Source organism: Vombatus ursinus, unplaced genomic scaffold (genome assembly GCF_900497805.2).
Source record: "Vombatus ursinus unplaced genomic scaffold, bare-nosed wombat genome assembly UNPS02009573.1, whole genome shotgun sequence".
Classification (NCBI taxonomy): domain Eukaryota; kingdom Metazoa; phylum Chordata; class Mammalia; order Diprotodontia; family Vombatidae; genus Vombatus; species Vombatus ursinus.
This window is the reverse complement of record NW_020949351.1, coordinates 15,160,176-15,173,587: the sequence shown is the minus strand read 5'-3', so window position 1 is coordinate 15,173,587 and position 13,412 is coordinate 15,160,176.

Below are 13,412 nucleotides of genomic sequence, written 5' to 3'. Positions count from 1 at the left end.
CTTTCTGGCTGTTTTCAGTATTTTCTTCTTGACTTGAAAATTTTGAAATTTGGCTACAATATTCCTTGGCATTTAATTTTGGGATCTCTTTCAGGAGGTGATCAGTGGATTCATTCAATGAGTATTTTACCCTCTGGTTCTAGGATATCAAGGCAATTTTCCTTGATAATTTCTTGAAAGATGCCACCCAGGCTCTTTTTCTTTTTTTAATCATGGCTTTCCAGTAAACAAATAATTTTTGTATTATCTCTCCTGGATCCATTTTCAAGGTCAGTTCTCTTTTTAAATGAGTATTTAAAATATTTTACATTTTCTTCTACTTTTTGATCATTTTGATTTTGTTTGATTGATTCTTGATGTCTCACAGAGTCATTAGCTATCACTTGCCCAATTATAATTTTTTAATGAATTATTTTCTACAGTTAGCTTTTGAACCTCCTTTTCCTTTGGCCAATTCTACTTTTTGAAGAGTTGTCTTCATCTTTCAGTTTGGCCAATTTTATTTTTTAAAGATTTTTTTTCAAATAAAGACATTTTAATGAAAGAAATAAAACATACAAGAATATAGTGTCCAAGAAGAACATTAAAAAAAAACTTATTTATTTTAGTTTTCAACATCCACTTCCATAAGATTTTGATTTAATTTTCTCATCATCTCTCCCCTCCCCCCACCCCAAGGTACCATGCATTCTGCCATGCACCCTTTCCCCCAATCTGCTTTCCCTTCTATTACCCCCCCACCTTCTCTTATCCCCTTCCCCTTCTATGTTCTTTTACAGCAGGATAGATTTCTATACCCCATTGCCTATATATCTTATTCCCCAGTTGCATGTAAAAAAAATTTTAACATTTCTTTTTAAAACTTTGGGTTCCAAATTCTCTCCTTTCCTCTCTGTCCACCCACCCTCATTGAGAAAGCAAGTAACTTGATACAGGTTATACTTGTGTAGTTAAGCAAAGCACTTCTATAATTGTCATGCTGTGAAAAACTAACCATATTTTCCTTCATCTTGTCCCATTGCCCCATTTATTTGATTCTCTCAGTTGACCCTGTCTCTCCTATAAAGTGTTTGATTTTGATTACCCCCTCCCCCAATCTGCCCTCCCTTCTGTCATCTCCCCTCTGTTATCCCCTTCTCTCCCCAGTATTGTACTGTATAGTAAGATAGATTTCCATACCCAAATGAGTATATATGTTATTTCCTCCTTAAGTCAAATCTGATGAGAGTAAGAGTCATTCATTCCATCTCCCCTCTCCCCTCTTTCCCTCCTGGGTAAAAGGTTTGTCTTCTCTCTTTTATGTGAGATAATGTATCCCCTTCTATCTGTCTTTTTCTCCTTCTCCAAGTAAAATCATCTTTCACCCCTTAATTCTATTTTTTAGATATCATCCATTCATATTCAACTCACCATGTGCTCTCTGTCTATATATATTCCCTCCAACTACCCTAATACTGAGAAACATCTTATGAGTTACAAATATCATCTTTCCATGTAGAAATGTAAACAGTTCAACTTTAATAAGTCCCTTAAGATTTCTCATCAAGAATGCTTGAAAGTCCTCTATTTCACTGAATGTCTATTTTCCCCCGAAGGACTATACTCAGTTTTTCTGGTAGGTGATTTTTGGTTGTAATCCTATTTCCTTTGACCTCCAGAATATCATATTCCAGGCCCTCAGGTCCCTTACTGTAGAAGCTGTTAAATCTTGTGTTATCCTGATTGTATTCCACAATACTTCAATTGTTTCTTTCTGACTGCTTGCAATATTTTCTCATTGACCTGGGAATTCTGGAATTTGGCTATAATATTCCCAGGAGTTTTCCTTTAGGGGTCTCTTTAAGGAGGTAATCAGTGGATTCCTTCGATTTCTATTTTGCCCTGTGGTTCTAGAATATGAGTACAATTTTTCTTGCTAATTTCTTGAAAGATGATGTCTAGGCTCTTTTTTTTTTATCATGGCTTTCAGGTTGTCCAATAATTTTCAAACTATCTCTCCTGTATCTATTTTCCAGGTCAATTGTTTTTCCAATGAGATATTTCACATTGTCTTCTGTTTTTTTTTCTTCATTCTTTTGTATTTTTTATAGTTTCTTAATTTCTCATAAAGTCATTAGCTTCCATTTGCTCCATTCTAATTTTTAAAAAAAGTATTTTCTTCAGTGAGCTTTTGAACTTCCTTTTCCATTTGGCCAATTTTGCTTTTGAAGCCATTCTTCTCCTCATTAAATTTTTTTTTCCCTTTTGGATTAGTAAAAGATGTTATTTTCTTCAGTATTTTTTGGGTCTCCTTTAGTAAGCTGTTGACTCGTTTTTCACTATTTTCTTGCATCACTCTCATTTCTCTTCCTAGTTTTTCCTCTACTTCTCTTACTTGCTTCTCAAAATCCTTTTTGAGCTTTCAATGGCCTGGGACTGATTCATATTTTTCTTGGAGGCTTTGGATGCAGGAGCTGTGACTTTGTTGTCTTGTGGTTGTATGTTTTTATCATCTTTGTCACCTAAGTAAGATGCTATGGTCTGACTTTTTTGTACAATTTGCTCATGATCCCAGCCAATTTAAGGTAGGGGTCTGTTTCCATGTGGAGTATGCGCTGTCCCAAACTTCAGGGGTTTTGTGCAGGTGTTTTCAGAGATACTTCTAGGGACCTATAAATTTTCAGTTCTTCCAAGGTGCTATCATCAAGGGCAAGGTATTTACTCCTTTTCTGGCTTGTGCTCTGGTGTATGAGTGACCACAAGAACTCTTTTTTGCCTTGGAACTGTGAGGAGGATTCCCTCTCCACTGCCACCACAAGCTCCACCAAGCCAATCCTCCTCCTTGCCCTAGAAAAACCACTCAAGACTGAGACTCATATCCAGGCATGGGCAAAGCAAGATAATCCTGCCTCAGCACCAACAAATAGATCCCTGCAATCCTCCTTTCATCATCTGTTCATTCCCCCCTCTGTCTGTGGGCTGAGAGCTCCAAAAGCAGCCACTGTCTTGGGGCTGTGCCAAGACTAGGCTTGGACTGAGCTCCTCTCTCACTGAGTTCTGACAGACCTTCCCTATTGCCCTTCTAAGTTGTCTTTGGAGTTTGTGGTTTGAGAATTCTGGAAATCACCACAGGTTCCCCTTCATTCAGCCTCCTGAGGCCTGCTCCATTTTTGCTGAGGCCTAATCTTTGCTTGTATGGCCCATGCTGAACCACACTCCTCTACCAGCCTGGCATAATGGACCTTTCCAATCAACCATGTGGGTTGTCTTGGTCTGGAAATTTGTTTCACTCTGTCTTTTTGTGAGTTCTGCTGCTCTAGAACTTGTTTAGAGACATTTTTTTTTCAGGAATTTGGAGAGGTTTGGGGAGAGCTCAAGCAAGTCACTGCTTTTTCTCTGCCATCTTGGTTCCTCCCCCAAAGAATTATTTTCTACAGTAAATTTTTGTCCTTCCTTTTCCAAGCTGTTGAGTCTCCCTTACACACATCTCATTTCTTTTCCCATTTTTTTCTACTTGTCTTATTTGACTTAAAATTCCTTCTTGAATTCTTCCAAGAAGGCTTTTTTTGGGCTTCAGACAAGTTCATAGTCCTTTTTGAGATTTCAGATGTATGTATATTGACAATGTTGTCCTCTTCTGAATTAGTGTTTTGATCTTCCCTGTCCACATTGAAGGAATCCACTGTTAGTGTCTCTTTCAGCTTTTTGCTCATGATTTTTGCCTAATGCCTGGCTTTTAAAATTGAGTTTTACTGATGGAGCCCAGGGGGGCACTCTCTCAAGCTTCTTGTGTTGGTGACAAGCCACCTTGTCACTGGCTTTGTGTGTTGGGATCTCAAGTGTTGACAGCTGGAGGCTCTAGCATCTGGCAGCTTACCTGGTGCTAAACTGGGGTCCTAGTGGTGCTGTCTAGTTTGTGCAGAGACAATTTTCTTTCTTTTTCCCTAGGGCTACACTGTAACTCACAGGGTGGGAGTAGATGCCTGGCTGTTGGGGGACACCTATTAGGCCAGGACTGTGTAGAAGTACATAGGATTTTGACTGCTGGAGGATGCTTGCCAGCCCAGATCTGTGCTGAAGCATGAGAGGAATGGCTGTTGGGGACACCTGCCTCCCTGGACTGCACTAAAACATGGATAAGTTCAGCAGCTAGAGGATGCCTGCCCAGTGAAGTACATGGTGATTCTCCAAATTGGATTCTGCCAGTTCCCCTGGCTGTGCCAAGTCACATTGGGGTCCTAGTTTTGGTGGTTACCTGCTCCATCATCCTGGGACTCAGGACCTCCCACTGGTTTGCTGAGGTGGGTCTTGCTGCTGGCTTGCCAGGACACCTCATGTCCTGGACTGCTCTCCCCTCCCTCAGAGCAACCTTTCCATTGATCCCCAAGCCTCCTGAGCTAATTGCACGTTTCAGCTCATTTTTCTGCTAGTTCTGCTGTTCTGGGATTATTCCTGGGGTGATATTTTGTGGATTTTTAAGAGGTCAATAATGGAGAGTGAAAGTGACTTACTGCTTACTCTGCCATCTTGGCTCTCAGATGTCCAATGATATCTATATGTTTAAAGATCATCAAAGTGAAATAGAGAGATAGTCAGTGATTTTCCCAAGGTTTCACAAAAAGTAATAAAAATTGGATGAATTCCAGCATCATTTGTCACTCCATTGAAATTTTTCAAAATCTGTTTTGATTTTTGAAACTACTCTAAAACTCCTTAATTTTTCCATGAATTCTGTCAATTACATTCGAATTAGGTTGACCTATTCCATCACCCTCCCTTCTAAAGATCCCTCCTTTATCCTCCCATTTCCATTGATGTAAAAAACCTTCTATATCCCCCTTTTAAACTTTTCCCTCACCCTCCCTTCTAAAGTTCCCTCCTTTATCCTCTCCTCCCCCCAACCCCTTAGAGTTTTATTTCTCCCTAAATTAAGAAGACTTTTATACTCTTTTGGATGTATACATATTTTCCCTCTTGAACCCATTCCTGATGAAAGTAGGTTTCTAGAACTAACAGACCCCCTCCCCCATCCAATTCCTCTGTATTGGTTCTTCCTCTTGCACCTCATTTGTATAAGATGATTTCTCTTTTAGCTGTTCTTCAACAGTTTTACTTTTTGACATCATATAATACTCAGGTCTATCCCAATATTTCTTATAAGCTACCTAATTACTAATAAAATCTTAGACATAGGTTTAGTGCATACAAAAATGTAAACAGTCTATCCTTATTGAGTCCCTTGTAATGGGTGATTGGTATGTACCTTCTATTTCTCTTGGCTCTTGTATGTCAAATCTATTAAGTTCAGTTTTTTTAATGTCTTGTAAGTCTGACAATTCATTAAATATCAATTTTTTTTTCATTCAGAATTACACTTTGCTTTGCTGGGTATGATATTTATGGCCAGAAGTCCAGTTCTTTAACTCTTTGATATATAGTGTTGCAAAACCTGTGATCTTTTAGTGTCTCCACTGCTAGGTCTTGTGTGATTCTAATTGTGGTACCACATATGTAAATTGGTTTTTTTCTCTTAATATTTTGTCCTTGAGCTCTGGGTTTTGAATTTCACTATAATATTCCTGTGAATTTTTCTTGTAGAAAATCTACTTTCCCCTCTTGTTCTAGTGCTTCAGGGCAACATTTTTTCTTAATTTTTTTATTGTATTATCTTATCAAGATTCTTTTTTTTTATCATATGTTTCAGGTAGTCTGATTATTCTTTTCTCTTCTTAATCTGTTCTCCAGATCAGTTATTTTTCTTAAGAGATGTTTCACATCCTCTTCCATTTTTTTTCATTCTTTATATTTTGTTTTATTATTTCTTGATCTCTTATAACTTCCCTGGCTTCCCCTTCCCAATTCTGCTTTTCAAGGAGTCATTTTCTTCCTTAAGATTTTGGAATTCCTTTTCTAATTGGTTGACTTTCTTTTTATAATCTTCTTGGTTTTTTCTTGGAGTATTCTTATTTTGCTTTTCAATTTTTTTTCTCAGAGTCTCTCATTTGATTTTTAACTCTTTTTTAAGTTCTTCAATGAATTCATTTTGGGTATGTGACCACTTGACCTTATTCCTTGGGATAGAAAAGGGTTTCTTTGCTTCAATATCTTCCTCTGAGGATAAAACCCATTTTTCTTTATTCCCATAGTAGCTATCTGTGGTTGGATTCTTTCTCCTTTGCCTGTACTTTTTTTTAATAGTTTAGATTTGTAATCACCTCTAGTCCTGGGGCATGGGAATGGTGCCTCTGGCCTCAGATCCTCTTCTGTTCTCCCCTCTGATCTTGAACTCAAACCAAGACCTCCAGCTTTCCGTAAGTGCCCACAGTCAGATGTGTGGGCTGTTTCTGCATTCACCAGGCATATGCTGGTTCCTTCTTGCCCACACCACATCTCTGTAGCACAGATGGGTCTGGCATTCCTTGTCAGTAAAGGTTCCCTAGATCTTCCCCCACTCAGATGCTCAATTCCCCTCACTGTCCTATTGGTTAAAGTTTCTGTGGCAGGGGCTGAGGCAGCCTCCCAACCCAGCTAATCCCAGGTCTTGCTGCTTGTTATTTAAGTAGTCCCTAGCCTGGCAATATTTACTCTTCATAGGAATGGAAATCTCATCCTGGGATTTTTCTTTTGGTCTTCTCCAATTGTCCTAGAAGGACCCCTGTTCTGCCACTACTCTTAACTTATTTTCACCACACTATGTTTGCCTTGAGGCACTATTTTATTTCTTTTGTGGAAGAAGGTCTTGAGAGCTTGAAATTTTCTGACATACTCTGCCATCTTCCCAGAATCGTCTCATAACTAAATCTTATAACTCAGAAAATGACCATGCCTTAATCTAAACTAAATGTGGAGATATAATTGGCATGAAAGGTATACATCAGTTTCCAGAACTGACTGCTGCCCCTTAGATTGCCTGTGTCCAAACACTCTATTGAATGCTATCCCTAGGCATGTCATTTGAATCTTATTGTTCTTTGCATTTATTTGTAGTTTTTAGTCATTATTTACATTACAGAATCTATTTGAAAAATTACTAAGACATTAATAAACAATATATATATATACATGCATACACATATATACATATATGTATATGTATATCCATATACACATGCATAAATATATATGCATGTATATATGTATGTGTGTATATATATATACACACACACACATATATATATATATAATATGTATATATATATTTCATTGGTGATCTAACTGGTATTTTAGTTTATTTCAAGGGTAAACTCAAATTCCACCTAATATAAAAACTCTTCCCTAAACCCACATATGCAGTTCACTTCTTAAACTCCATCATCATCAGAAATAATTTTATAATAACTTTATTATCTCTCATTAATTTATTATAAACTGCTTGAGTTTAAGGGACATTTAAATTTTAGTTTTGTATCTCTAGTGCTTTTCACAGCACCTGTCCCATGTTAAATACTTAATAAATACTTGTTAATTTACTGATTGATGTCTTAATCCATTAACTTAAAATTTTATTTTTATGTTAGTTATATTTGTTTTCCTATATGTTGTGGGCTGGAACTGGATATCTTATCTAGTTTTGAGTTTTTTGCCTATTAAAATATTTTTTCTAGTTATTTGCATTCATATTCACTGGGATTTTCATTGTCTTCTCATCAGTGTCTCTACAAAAGGTTAAAAAGTCTAACCCCTTGGAAAAAAATATCTAACCCCTTGCGTAAACAATTGCAAGAAAACATAGATATTATTTCTACCTCTTTACATATTTCACCTAAAATGTTCAACAGATAAACGACCTCTAGAGGCCTACGTTTACATAACTGGCTTCTCACATACAATTTTGTTAATGGTCTAAGTCATTTTCAAAGACAATTTCCTAGCAAATATTTAACCACAATAAAAAGCTCTGTGCAAAATAGTGAAATAATTCTTTTGTGAAGACAACAGGAAGAAATCAATACCAGAGCAAAATCAGTCATGTTAGTGTTGCATCACTCCAAGATGTTATTTTTATCTGTTTCTCATCTGTGACTTCCAGTTACGCTATCAGGTTTGCAGTTAATGCATCAATGTTAGGAAACCCTTCATGTGTACAACACTACTGTAAGTCACCCCTCATACTGCAATATTCTTATTATCTTGAGGTTGTAATGGCATTCAATTGAACAATATACTTGTAATCAGAAGAATTGGTTTTGAATACATATCTACCCTCTGAATGGTATAAGCTAAGTCAGAGATAAGTCTGATATAATAGAATGAGACTGAATTTAGGAAGATTTGGACTTTGGTTATTTACTAGAGATGCAGAGCTAGATAAATCACTTCTCCATTCTCTGGTATACACACACACACACACATATATGCATATATATGCATACATATACATGCATATACACATATACATATACACATATACATATATATACATACACATATACATATATATATTATGTAATATGAGGTTCACTTAAGAATGACTCCCAACTCATGGGAAAAGTTAGGTCATAATGTAGAAACAGGTGAGGAAAGGATGAAAAATAGTGGAATAGAGAGCTACAGAATGTAGGAGACTAAAATGAGGTGGGCTTATAATGAAGCTTGACAAATTTGAGTTTAAGTAGAACAGCCAACAGTGTGCCCTTTTTCAGAGAGTGTGATACAAGGAAATATTGATAGATTTTCAGTAGAAAAGTCTGTGTTAAAATATAAGATCTGTAATGGTATGACCTTTGCCTCACTATTTGACACCTCTTGGCCTCAGTGTCCTCACATAAAGAAAATGAACATGAATACACTAGATTATCAATAAGATAACTTGAAGCATAAGTCTAAGACATATGATTCCTAGGAATTTCTAAAGAAATTATCTATGAAATGCAATTGGGGATGTTTTTTGGGGGGGGTGGGATTAGGAGGTGGTAAGAGAGCCAAGATAGCAGAGTAGAGGAAGCAGAATAGTTGCACTCTCCCAGCTTTTCCTTCCAAACAGTATTAAAATAATGCTTTAAATTGAATTTTGAATTGGCAGAGCTAACGAAAAGTCAGGGTGAAACATTCTTCCACCCCAAATCAACTTAAAAAGTCTGAAAAAGTGTTCTATGATGTGGCATTGGAGACTGGTCTGGTGCCCATGTGGGTGCAAGACAAGTGGTAGGATTTGTTACTTCCAAGAGGAGCAGAAGCCAATTTCAGTAGCTGTCTAGCAAAAAGAAAATGATAAGGGCATCAGTTAATTAGTCAGAAAGAGCCTACTGGGGACCTTGGAGCTAGTACCAGACATTGCTCCAAATGTTGCTTGGCAAGTCTGTTGCATATACTAACTTCTGGGTCACAATTCAAGGGCAGAGAAAAGAAACCTCAGTCATGGTGGAACAGGGCCCTAAAGAAGCAATATAACTTACAGTCACAAGGGAGCAAGAGCCCTTCAACTTCAAAACATAAACTCAGAAGAAGACAACAAAATCAAAACAACTACATGCAAAGCTTCAAAGAAAAATATGAATGGGACACAAGGCCAATAAAAATTCCTGGAAGAGATGAAAAATGATTTTTAAAAACAGAGCAATAGAGGGAAACTTGGGTAAACAAATAAGAATGAGTGCAGAATGTTATGAAAATACAATAGTAAAAGACATAAAAATATTGAAGAAATAGTATCTTAAAAAACAGAATCAAGTGGACCCAAGATGCAAAATAAAGGCAAGAACTCGAGCTCTCCCAAATTCTCCTACAAAAAAAACTGAAAAATAATGCTTAAAATAAAACTCTGGAGCACCAGAACCAACAAAAGGTGGGGTGAAAGAATTTTCCAGCCCAAGACAACTTAAAAGGTCTACAGGAAAGATTTAACTTGCCAGCATAAGAGTAGAGCACAGTCCAATTCAGTACATGCCCTGACAAGCCAGCAGCAGGCCTTGGCACCAGTGGCTTCTGGAGATATCAGCAAAAAGATGGCAAAGAAGCTAAACAACTGGTCAGAAGGAGACTAGAAAGGACTCTTTGCTGGCAATGGGTACAGGACTCTGATGTATTGCTAATGCATGGTTCTGGTTCACAGTTTCAGGGGAAAGAAGAGCATTAGGACACTACTGATTATATCTGTAGAAGAGAAGAAATCCTGGCCACTGTTCCAGGACACAAAAGACTGTTATTGAATATGCATTAACCAAAGCATAGGCATAGAGAGTAGAAACAACATTTTTCCTTATATCATACCACACTGGAAGAACCAAAATCTTATAGACCCCAGAGCTAGGTCTGAAAACAGCAGTAATAAAGACTTAATGCTTGGAACAGTGTCTTCTTCAAGGTGGGAGCAGACTCCAATTTTGAAATAAAATTTAAAGTCAAGAAATAGGCTGGAAAAATTAGCAAACAAAAAAAAAATCTGACCAGAAAATGTTACTGTAGTGAGAAGGAAGATCAAGACCCAAACTCAAATGAAGACTAGGGAGAAGTCTTAGCAAATTGCCTGCCTTATAAAGGAGGGAAAAGAGAAGGGATGGAGGGAGAAAATTTGAAACTCAAAAAATAAATACAAGTAGGCTAGATTTTTTTAATGTGTAATTGGAAAAAAGAAAACAAAATATATATTTTTAAACAATTGGTAAAATGGTAAAAAAAAAAAAAAAGAAATGTTCAAAATTTCACTGCAGGAAACAACTCCTTAATGTCCAGAATTGGCTAAATGGAAAAAAGGTTTAAAAATAACTGAAGGAAACATTTGTTTTTTTTAAAATTTTTTTCATTCAATATTTCCTAATTTCATGGAGAAAATTAACAATTTCTCATAAAAATTACTTTCCAGATTCTTTTCCTCCTTCCTGTTCTTTCTTCCTTTTTTAGAGGTCAAACAATTTGATATTGATTATACATGTGAAATCATGCAAAACAAATTTCCATATTAGTCATGGTGCAAGAGTAAATAAAAAAAAATTTTAAAAAAGTTTGCTTAAATCTTCATTGAAAGTGTGTCAATTGCCTCTCTAAAGCTAGATGGAACTTTTCATCATGGGTCATTTACAATAGTCTTTGGTAATGGTATTGATTAGAATATCTAAGTCTTTCATAGTTGACTATCCTTACAATATTTTTCTTCTTATGTAAAATGTTCTCTTTCTTCTACTCACTTCACTTTACATAAATCCCAATAAGACTTTGGAATTTTTTAAATGAATTTGATTATCAAAGAAAATAGTTCATTAAAATTAGAATTGGGCAAGTGGAAGATAATGACTTTAGCATACATCTAAAAACAATAAAATGAAGTCAAAAGAATAAAAAAAAAGAGAAAATGCAAAATTTCTCACGGGAAAAAGAACTGACCAGGAAAATTGCAATAAGACAACATACCAAAATTTGTGGGATATAGCTTAAGCATTAGAGGAAAATTTATATCTTTAAATGTGCATATTAATAAAAGATAGAAAGAGTTGATAAATGAATTTGCCATACAACCAAAAAATAGATAAAAGAACAAATTGAAATCTGCAAATAAACAACAAAATGAAATTTTGAAAATCAAACAGAAGATTAATAAATTGGAAACTAAAAAATGAACTAATAAAATATCAGTTTGTTTTATGAAAAATAATAAATAAATGCTTTGCCAATTTTATTTATAAAAGAGAAACAAAACCAAATTACCATTATCAGAAATAAAAATTGTCAAAATCGCTGTAACTCTCCTCTATTCACCTCAAAAAACAAAACAAAACAAAACATAGAATACCACCCCAGGGAAAGTCCTGGAATGGCAGAACATGCAAAAAGATGGAGTAAAACAATCTTTTAGCCCAAGAGCCTTGGAACATTGACTAGAGGGTTTTGTTTCACAGGGAAGGTAGAGTAGCACATTCCAGGACAGGAGGCATCCAAGTGGGCCAGCTGCATGCACTATCTCAACAAACCAAAGGAAGATTTTGAGACTGAGTGTGGTGAAGCAGGCAAATGTCAACACAAGGTCTCCCCATGTGCCTTGGGCAGACTCCAGGTCCCAGAACTACCACATGCTTCAGCTTAGTCATGGGAAGACAGGAATCTTCCAGTAGCCAGACCCTCATGTGTATTAGTATTGCCCCAGGTATGCAAGCATCCTCCAGGAGCCAGACCTCCACTTGCTTCAGCATAGCCCTAGGAAACAGTCATCCTCCAGTGGTCAGACCTCCAAGGGCTTCTGTGTCACCTAGGGAAATGCAGAAATATTGTACCAGGCTTTAGCACATGCCAGACACCACCACTAGGACCCCAGTTCAGCACCAGGTAAGCTGCCAGACCCCTAGAGCTCCAGCAGCACCAGCCACTCCCCCCTCACCCTCTTAACAGAGCACCAGATATGAGGGTCAACCAGGGCCTCAGGACAACATCAGTGAAACACCAGATAAGCAGTCAAGGCCTGTAACCACTCAGCATAAGAAGCCTGAGACAGTGTCCCTTGTACCGTGGATATAGAGCTCAAATTTAAAAGAAATGGAAAAGGCAGAAAGAAAGAAGGAAGAAAGGAAAGCAGGAAAGAAGATGAACAACAACAACAACAACAACAACAACAACAACAACAACAACAAAAAAAAAAGAATCTGACCATAGAAAGTTATTATGGTGACAGGGAAGACTAAGACACAAACTCAGAAAAGGACAACAATGTCACAATATCAATGTTCAAAACCTCAAAGAAAAACAGGAAGTGGTCTCAAGCCATGAAAGAACTCATGGAAGAGCTCAAAAAGGAGTTTAAAAATCATTTAAGAGATGTAGAAGAAAAATGGGAAAAGAAATGAGAGCTAAGAAAAAAAAGAAAAGAAAATGAGAAAAAGAAAAAGAAATAAGAGCTAAAAGAGAAATATCAAAAATGACTCAACATCTTAGAAAACTACTTAAAAAGTATTACTGGACAAATGGAAGAGAAGATACAAAAATCCACTGAAGAAAATAAATTCTCAAAGTACAATTGGCCAAATGGAAAAATAAAACTACAAAAGATAATTGAGGACAACAACACATTACAAGTGAGAATTGGGCAAGTGGAAGCTAATGATTCTATGAGACATCAAGAATCAATCAAACTATTTCAAAGGAATGAAAAAATGGAAGAATATGTAAAAGACCTCATGAGAAAGACAACCATCTTCAAAAATAGATCCAGGAGAGACATTGTGAAAATCATTGAACTACCTCAAAGCAATAATCAAAAGACCTGAACAGCATTATTCAAGAAATTATCAAGGAAAACTGCCCTGATGTCCTGGAACTAGAGGGCAAAATAGGCATTGAAAGAATCCACTGATCACCTCAGGAGATAGATCCCAAAATTAAAAAAAAAAAATCAAGTATACTGCAGTTAAATTTCAGAACTACAAGGTCAAGGAAAAAAAATACTATGAGGCCAGAAACACTTCAAATATTGGGGAGTCACATTCAGGATTACACAGGACTTGGCAGCT